The sequence below is a fragment of the Miscanthus floridulus genome, chromosome 9, assembly GCF_019320115.1.
Source record: "Miscanthus floridulus cultivar M001 chromosome 9, ASM1932011v1, whole genome shotgun sequence".
NCBI lineage: Eukaryota > Viridiplantae > Streptophyta > Magnoliopsida > Poales > Poaceae > Miscanthus > Miscanthus floridulus.
This window is the reverse complement of record NC_089588.1, coordinates 42,414,986-42,425,111: the sequence shown is the minus strand read 5'-3', so window position 1 is coordinate 42,425,111 and position 10,126 is coordinate 42,414,986. Positions and strand designations below refer to the sequence as shown.

Sequence of the window (10,126 nt, the reverse complement as noted above, 5' to 3'; positions counted from 1 at the left end):
GCTCTCTAGATGCCCCATCCGGTGGGGTGTCTGGTGCAACACCGGACTTGTTTGGTGCTACTGATGCAGCTACCCATTGCTCCATTCTTCGCGTATCTTCGTCTTCATTTCTTCGGGCTTCTTTCTTCTTGCATCTTGGATTCTTCTTTTCTCTTCTAAGTTATCAACACATCTTCTAAGGTTCTGTTTTTGATGTTGATCAAACTCTTATCGCTCCAAATAAATACAAGTCCGCCATGCAACCTATTGGGCTAGAAAATAAACAATTGCAAACATATTAGTCCAACTTGGTCATATTGATCATCAAACACCAAAATCCAAACTAAATGGGCCAAGGGTCCATTTTCCTTACAATCTCCCCCTCTTTTGTGCTTGATGACAACACAACCAAAGCAAGCAAATAATAATGAATACTAAATGAAAAACCTATCTACTTGCTAGGATGCAATGCAAAGGCAAGTTTATATGATGCCAAAAGATTCCAAATGAAAGGAAGTTTTACATCTTGGCACTTTGGAAAGTTGACATACATCAAGAGAGCCTCTCCTCACTTCTCATACTCATATACTTCATGTGAGACAAGTATAGTGACTTGGATATTGATCCTAGTGCAATTAATTGAGTGACTAATCGAGTGGCACTGGGTGGTGATTTGCAAGTGTGGTTTCTTGTTACTCTTGGAACTTGCCGGTTCCTAGACGGCTTGGTGATTGTATCTCCATGAAGCACGCAAGAAGATTGTGTGGTGCTCCGGAGAAGGATTTGTGAGGGGCTATTGAGCTCATCCCCACTGGAGGAAGGCAAAGAGCATGTCTAGTAGAATCGAGGTTTGTGTGGGTGTCTAATTGATTCTTCTGGCTCAAGGTTTGATGCTCATGTCGGAGCCTACCTTGTGGGGTAGTCCGAAGCTTGCGGGCTTTGGAGCTAACAAGAGGAGCGGCAATCCAAGAACTCGCCTCAACATGGACTAAGTGACCGGCAAGTTACTGAACCATGGGAAAAACATTGTGTGTCATCCGTGGTTTGCATATATATCTCAACACAAGTTTAATTAATTGCAATATATTGTGCTTGTGTTGTTGAGCTCGTGCCTTGTTTAGTAGCTTAATAGTGTAGACTTTAGTTAGTGTTTACCGTTTTCTCACTAGTATGTGTAGGAGCTCCCGTGCACTTGCTTATACTCTAGTTGCTTAGATTGTTTGATCTTGCAAACTAGAGTTATTTAGGTGAGCTCCCTCTATCCCGGTACCCTATTTGCTCTCTAGTTCATATCCTTTTCTAGGTTGCTAGCAAACTATAGCTAGAGGATTGTAGTCGATGATAGACTATTAGTTCACTTCCGTATCTAAATTGGCTAGCTCTTGTGATTAATTTTAAGAAACGACTATTCACCCCCTCTAATCAGCCATCTCGATCCTATTGGGCTCCACGAGCGGCTATGCCACCTTTGCAAGGCTAAGCCCGGTATTGACATCGAGGCCAAGCATCAAACATGTGGTGGGAAACTCGATGTTGGTGATGCTAGATACAAGTTCAGTGTCTGCTACAAATGCAACGACAAGGCTGGTTTTAGATATGTGCCCATGGCGATAGTCAAAGATGAATTCGTAGTGTGACAACAGCTCATGGCCAAGTTGGTGTTGTCGTGACCTTGAGATGATGCCCACATTGTGTCGAGCTGATAGCAGCCATCATAAATATGTCGACCGTGCAAGGCTCCAAATGCTTCAGCAGCAGCATGCTTAGATTGAAAAATGATCCTTTACACACAAAAAAAAGATTGAAAATGACCGAAGCAAACACACAGTCTAATCCAAAAACACAAGCACTCGTTCCACATCCCCAAATGGACAAAAGACTTAATTAAGGACACCTTGAGTGATAGGGTAGCAAACCTTTAGTGATGGGACCCTACAGTCGTTTAATCCACCTGTGAACATTTTATCAAACACCTTGTAGGCACTACTTTTATAGTCAATACACATGCAACAATTCAGCCTCAAATCAAACCCACTACTCTTGTGCGTTTCCAATGGCATCTCCATGACCATGCCAAAAGCCCCAAGGAATCGTCTCTCTTTTATACCAATTATAGTAACACAACCTCACAACTCCATTACAAGCACATGAATTCTCCAGGAAGAAGGTGAACACAGTGGAGGAGGAGGAATGGAGAAGACGAAAGGCCCAACCATAGGTAATCTCTAACATTGTTCTTTGCAGTGACAATCACACATTCACGGACGCTGGTCATCTCGCCGGGGCAGACCATGCATGGACCTGCTCCTCGCCGCAGCCGCCGGCCAGCCCGTCCCGTCCCGTCCACAACGCCATAGCCGTTGCCGATGGCGATTTTCCGTCGACGACTATGTGCCACCAGTACCAGTACCGGTACCGGTACAGCGCTTTTTCTGGATGGCGAGCCGACCGTCTCTTCGCTTAACAGCCAACCCGAGTTGATGTTGATCTGGAGCCGAGCCGGGAGCGCGGGGCGTCTGGATATCTTCTTTGGTGCGTGTCCACGACTCCACGTGCCGTGCATCGACATGACGGCATCAGGGTTGCAACCGCATGATCTGGAGCCTTCCGCCGGCTCCATGCCCACACAGATTTTTTTCGCCGATGGCATAGAAATTGGAATGGAATACGAGTTTTAATATGGTACTAATATTAATCGCGGATATTGGATTTGTATGAGAACTAGACAAAAGTTCCTTATATTATTGATCCCGAGCTCCGACTGCGACTGCGACTAGACAAAAAAAAAGAACACGGCCGATCAAGTATTCATCAACTTAGCCATGACGCGAAAGCGACGGAGATCAAGCATCCAACGCCGCCGTCCTAATGGCGCTTGCGCTCTGCTTCACCAGGCAACTACAAGCGCCGCCCGTCGTCGCGGGGGAGCCGGGCGGCCCCACCGCCGCCGTCAACCTCATCTTCTCGCCGGTGCCCGTCTACGCCGCGCTAGCGCTGCTGGCCGCCGGCGCCCGCGGCGGCACGCTCCAGGAGCTCCTTGACGCGCTCAGCGGAGACTCCCGCGATTACCTCGCCGCGTTCGCCCGCCGCGCCGCGGAGCGGAGCGCACGCTCGCAGACCGGTCGTGGTCGGGCGGGCTGGCCGTCGCGTTCGTGTGCGGCGCGTCGCACGACGCGGCGTGGGCGCTCCTACCAGCCTTCCGCGACGCCGCCGCCGCGTCCTACAACGCCGAGGCGCACGCCGTCGACTTCAGTAACGAGGTGAGGTCTTAATTAATTAATAGATTGCACTGAAACAAAATTTAATTTTATCTTTTCGTGAAGCCGGAGAAGGCAGTTGGCGAGATCAACGGCTGTTTGGCGGCGGCGACTAACAAGCACATTGACCCGATCATAGATCCAAGTTAAGTGAACACACTGACAAGCCTCGTGCTCTGCAGCGCCATCTGCTTCAGGGGCAGATGGGAGGCGCCGTTCGCCAAGGCGCACACGGTGGTGGACAAGTTCCACCGCCTCGACGGCAGCACTGCCGACATGCCCTTCATGTGCTCAGTGCGCAGCCAGTACATCGCCATCCGCAACGGGTACAAGGTGCTCAAACTCCCATACCGATCACCGGCACCAGCACGGGCACCAGCACCACGTAAGGGATCATCATCAGAGAGCAATGTTGGCGATGACCCCGCCCCGAAATACTCCATGTGCATCTTCCAGCCTGACGAGCGGGACGGGCTCCCAAGTCTCGTTGAGATGTCCTCCGGCCCCAGGTTCTCGCACTACCGCCACTACCGGAAGCAGAAGATTTGCCGAGTGCAAGGGTGCTTGCCGAGTGCAATCATTCGGGCCCAAGTGCTACAAAAAAAAAACACTCGATAAAATAATTGCACTCAGCAAACAAAATTTTTGCCAAGTGCTAAAAAAAAAACAGTCGGCAAACTAGTAAAAACACTTGGCACAATCTAGGCACTCGGCAAAAAACCGCCACGTGGACATCCGTCAGTTAATGTGCCGGCCGTCGGTACTTTGCCGAGTATCCGTTAGTGGCACACGGCAAAGAAATAAGTTTGCCGATTGTTGTTTTTTTACACTCGGCAAAGAAATAAGTTTGCCGAGTGTTTTTTTGCACTTAGCAAACAAATAAGTTTTTTTTCTTTTCTGATCTTGAAACTTTTTCTACTCTCCACATACATGTGGTACTCCATGTTAAGATTTGGTATATTTCTTGATCTATTTGCTATATTTAATTAATTTATTGCATTTCAAGGATTTTTTTGGTATAAGTCAAATTTGAACTGCGAGTGATTCAAATAATAGAATAAAATGAGTAGAAAAATGATATTCATGTTATTGAGTCCAGTGTGAGGCCTTACCCGAGAAATGAAAAGAAATTTCGAACATCTTGTTCAGGAAACACGACAACGAACGTGTGGCCGAATGGATCTTAAATTCTAAAAAAAGCAAACGAAGTCTCAAATTCATGAGATTTGTCATGATGTGATGATATCATATGTGGAGGCTATGGTAAAAAATTGAGATGGTTTCGCATAATTTGTCACGTACGATGTTTACAAACCGAAGCATCTCAGAAGAAGAATCGTAGCGTTGAGAAGGATTCGGTAAGATTTGGAGTCAAAGTGACAGCTGAATTGGGGTTTGGCTTCAAAACTTTTTGTATAGGCAATAGAGAACATTGATTGTTTCATGTGAAATTTTGGTAATTTTTTTGATCCGTTTGATAATTTTAATTTATTAAGTGCAATTATAGAATTTTAATTGATACAAATTAAATTTGAGCTATAACTGCACGAAGTAATGGAATAATATTGGTAGAAAAATCAAATATATATTGTTGAGTGAATTTGACAAGGTATTTTAAAAGTACATCGGAACAAATTTAGAAAAACATATTATGGAAAAGAAAGAAAAGAAGGAAAATGAAAAAAAACTGGGTTTGCCGAGTGCCCCATCTGACACTCGGCAAAGATGGGCTTTGCCGAGTGCCCCGATCCGACACTCGGCAAAGCTGGGATTTGCCGAGTGCCCCGATCTGACACTCGGCAAACCTCAACTTTGCTGAGTGTCAGATCTCGAACACTCGGCAAAGCGTCCTAATATGGAGTCAACCGCCACCACTCACACGCACCCTAACACACACACACTCAACCGCACCGGCACGAAGCTCCTCACCTGCACCAGCCGCCGGCGAGCGTTGCTAGGTCGGAGGAAGAGGAGGAGAAGGGGAGGTTCCGGCTAGCTCCGTGGCCAACCGGCGCGATCCGGAGGCGCAGCCGTGAGGGCGAACTCCAGGTTGGCCGGCGCTTGGTTGAGCTCCGACCCCGCCGGTGAGCTAAGCCCCGCGGCCGAGCTGCAGCCGGTGAGATCCAGCCGAGCGGCGACCCGGCCGACACGTCCCGCGCCCGCGCCGGGCCGCCGACGCCAGCCCCTGCGCCGCCAACTGCCCTGGTCAGGTCGCCCCCTACGCCACCCCCTGCCCCAGTCGGGCTCGCCATCGCCCACACCGGCACCTTAATGCCGCTGGCGTCTTCGCCAGCCTGCTCCTCCCTAGCCGCCCACTCCTTCCCGCCTCCGCAACGCCTCCCCCCGCCCGCCCACTCCTCCCCGCCTCCGCCCCGCATCCCCCATTCGCCCGCTCCTCCCAGCCTTCTCCTCTAGCGCTACCTCCCCGCGGTCCTCTCCTCCCAAGGGTCATCTTGGCTGGGGGCCTCGTCTCCTAGGACCCTCCCCACTGGCCACCCAACCGGGGGCAGCTTGGCTGATGGCCGGGGGCCAGGGGCCATGTCTCCTAGGACCCTCCCCATCAGTCACCCAGCCTGGGGCTACGTGCCTCGCCTCCCTTGCAGGCCCTTCCTGTAGTGCTCGCCATCGAGCCGCCCAGGTTCGCGTGTGCCAGCGTTTGACAGGTAAAATTTTGTAATATTAAATTTAATTAGATAATTAGCTTCAAGTAGTGGACTGCTTTGTTAATTTAGGTACTTACATAATTAAATTTAGGTACTTACATAGTAGTGGACTTCCCTACTGCCACCGTACGCCGCTCCGTGCCTCTTCCTCCCGCCGCCCCCACCTTCTACCTGTCGTGGATTTGCAAGGTATAAGCTGTGTATGTGGTTGTCGGACAACGCGCCATTGGTTTGCTGTTTATGTGGTTGTCGGCCATCGTGCCGTTGGTTTGTTGCAGGTTATGGTTACCTCACCGTGCAGGGGAGGTGCTGCCGAAATTTATAATTGACACTATTATGTTCCTTTGTTGCAGGAGAGGCTATTGCAAAGATCATTCCCCACTGTCCTCGACTCGTCACTTTGCAGGACAACAAGGTGAGGCATCCTACACCCCTCTTTCCATATCACGTAACCTAGCTAGGCATCTCCCGTTTGAAAGAGACACGATTGGAAATATGCAGATCTTTGCATATCTATAACCGTATCTATTTCGAATTGTCCACGTTTTTTGGATAGCCCGAGGATATGTAGATGGGGTTAGTTTCCATGCTCTACTTTGATCCGAGATAGAGTTTCAGAAGCATCTCCCTGTTGTTCTCCGGATACACAATCTCCCTGCCGTGTATTTGGAGAACAACGGGGAGGTGCTGCCGAAATTCTGTCTCGGATAGGAGTAGAGCATGGAAACTAACCCAATCTACACATCCTCGGGTGGGATTAGGACCTATCTTCACCTATTAGACAGTATAGGAACTTGTAGATGCAATTGATTTTTATATTACTTGTTGATATGTTAGAGGATGGATGACCGTGAGTGAATGTACATGGGCCGCTCTAGTCAGGGTTCGTTAACCGATGAATGGATTTAGAAGACCGATGCTTTCTTGGAACTGGCATTTGCAAGGGTTAAAGGAGAACGTGTCACTTGGTGTCCCTGCAGTATTTGTGCAAACTCGCGTCGACAAACAAAGGAGGTCATGGGTCAACATCTTTACAAGAATGGATTTATGGCAGACTATACCCAGTGGATCTACCATGGTGAATCCGATCATGTGAGAGACAAGGTCGTGAGACAACGCATCGAGGATTATGATGTCGGGGGTAGGATACATGTTAAATGACTTTCATGAAGCACACTTCGATGAAGGACATAGGGATGAGGAGCCAGAGCCAACTACAAAAGCGTATTATGATATGTTGTCTGCGGCACATCAACCCCTTCACAGGCATACCAAGGTTTCTCAACTGGATGCCATTACACGCCTAATGGCCGTAAAGTACTAATTTAGCTGGAGTCGAGAAGCCTTTGATGTTATGCTGACGGTTTTTGGTAGCTTGCTCCCGGATGGTCACATTCTCCCAAAGAGCATGTATGAGGCAAAGAAACTCCTTCATGCACTTAAGATGCCATATGAGCAGATACATGCTTATCCGAAGGGATGCATCTTATTTAGAAAAGAACATGCGGAATCAAAGTACTGTGTGAAGTGTAAATCCTCTAGGTTCCTAGAGGTAGACTGGTGATGGTCAGAAGAGGCAGCTCGCAATCCCCGTGAAGATCCTATGGTACCTTTCATTCATACTGAGGATCCAATGGCTTTATATGAATGTGGAATCCGCGAAACAGATGACATGGCACAAATACGGACGTCGATACAATACTGAGAAGTTGGTGCATCCATCCGATGGTGAAGCATGGACAAGGTTTGATATGATTCATCGTGAGAAAGCTCTAGAGGCTCTTAATGTACGTGTTGCGCTGGCAATAGATGGGTTCAATCCTTATGGAATGGCGGCTACCTCATACACTTGTTGGCCCATGTTCGTTATCCCCTTCAATCTCTACACGGTTCCAGATGGACGCTCTCTAGATTATTTCTATTTTATTCATCATTCATTGATTTTTACATACTTTTGCATTGCATTGTAACATTGGGATGAAATATTATAGGCTCAGCTAGAACAAGAAACGAGGCGCCGGGAGGAGCTAGAGGTGAGGATGGAGGCAGAGCGGCAGAGGATGGAGGCAGAGCGGCAGAGGATGGTTGCTGAGCGAGCCCAGATGTCTAAAATGATGAGGGGTGTTTACGCTGCAATCGGTCAACCTCCACCACCGATGCTAGTCCCTTCTCCTCAACCTGCTCCAAGTACTGTTTCTGGCACTGTGAGTCACTTCACAACCTTATAATCACCGTTTCTAGTTTATGCAAAATCAATCTTCTCCTTTGTGATGTGCGTATGTTTGTAGTTTCTAATTTTTAGTTTATTTCTAGTTTGTGGTTAACCTTGTAATCACTGTAACTTAGCTACTTTTAGTTTCCACAGAATTAATCACTTTTCTAGTTGCTAGTTTATTTCTAATACTTGTATGTTTCATTCTCAATCATTGTGAATGATTTATCTCTTCTCCTTTGTGCAGAATCAATCTGCGGCATCGAATGAGCCTTATGACCGACCGTAGTCACAGTGACTACGTTTATTTGCATTTCTAATGAGCCTGGAGAGTGACTATGAACAAACTTACTTGTGAATCTGAATTTTATTTGCATATGTAATTGTGAATGAACCTACTTGTGATTCTGAAGTTTATTTGCATTTATGTATTGTCGATGTATCCATATGAACTGCCCGTGATGTTTATTGTGAACTATATGTGATGGATGTAATATTTATTTTAGTGTGGTATGTTATATGTGACCCAACCAAATAAATTGGATATATATGGTAACTTTGCCGAGTGTTACACTCGGCAAAAGGGCTATTTGCCGAGTGCCATGCGAAATACACTCGGCAAAGAGGCCATGTGGCAAAAATATGTGCATTCTGGGCCTAAAATGGCCATCTTTGCCGAGTGTCATGGTGACATTCGGCACTCGGCAAAGAGGCCAAAATCTGGGCCTAGAATGGTCAGTCTTTGCCGTGTGTCCGTGATGTGACACTCGGCAAAGAAGCCATGTTTGCCGAGTGTCAGGGCCGGGACACTCGTCAAACAAAGGCACGTTTGCCGAGTGTCAGGGCCGGAGCACTCGGCAAACAAGGGCCAGTTTGCCAAGTTTCCAGGCGGTTAGACACTCGGCAAACACGCCGTGACCGTTTCCGCGCCGTCACATTGCTTTTTTTTGCCAAGCGTCGGTTTTAGCACTCGGCAAAGTCTTAGCCGAGTGCCCAATAAAAACAATCGACAAAGAAACTTTTGCCGGCACTGTGTACGCCGTGTGCTGTTTGCCGAGTGTAACACTCGGTAAAGCCTTTGCCAAGTGTTTTTTGGGCTTTGACGTGTGCCGTGGACACACAGCAAAGCTAGTGTTTCTGGTAGTGCACCTGCCGACCTTGCATATCCCCGTCGGGGACTTCCGGCTGCCCAAGTTCAAGCTGTCCGCCTCCGGCAGCGTGAGGCAGGTGCTGAGACACGGCATGGGGATCAATTCCGTTTTCGTTGCTGGCGAAGCTGACCTGGCCAACATGGCGGCCAAGCATGACGAGGACGCTGCTGGCACGCCGCTGTACGTTGCTGACGTCTGCCATAAGGCGGTGCTTGAGGTGAACGAGGTTGCCGATGTCTGCCATAAGGCGGTGCTCGAGGTGAACGAGGGTGGCACCGTTGCCATTGGTGGCACTGCCAGCTACATGCTCTGTGGGGCAAGTGCGATAATGGATCAGCCGGTGAAGGTGGATTTCGTTGCTGACCACCCATTTGTGTTCTTTGTGATCGAGGAGGTGTCTCGTGCGATCATCTTTGTTGGCCGCATCCTCGACCCTTCGATTTCAGGGTGATGGCCTGTTAGTAAACTTCTGATACTTCATATTAATATAAGTACACTAATATGTGGCCTAGTTAATTGCAAGCTAGAGTTCGATCGAGTTGCCTCCGTAGAAATTAGAATTTCTTACTGACCAATATCTCACGCATATACATAATGACATGAAACGATCGAGAAGATGACAATATATGGCATAACAAGAGAAGCGCACCTGCTAAAGTATCCAAGGTTTCGTTTGTGGTTTTTCTGATTGAATTCATCCTGTGGTGAGAGCTATCAAACCTATTTCTTGCTCTCTCTCTCTCTCTCTTGGGTTCAGATCACGTTCCCCATATTTTTCTTTTTATTAGTATAATTTTCTTGTACGTGTGATATCGCTTCTGAAATCATCGACAGAGGGGAATTTCTTTTTCTTTGCATTCTTGT

At 47.9% G+C, this 10,126-nt stretch overlaps 1 pseudogene; it reads left to right on the top strand.

Annotated features, from left to right (window-relative positions):
* Window positions 1-2,801: 2,801 nt before the first annotated feature.
* LOC136483753 (putative serpin-Z6A) lies at window positions 2,802-9,713 on the top strand (annotated as a pseudogene).
* Window positions 9,714-10,126: the final 413 nt, after the last annotated feature.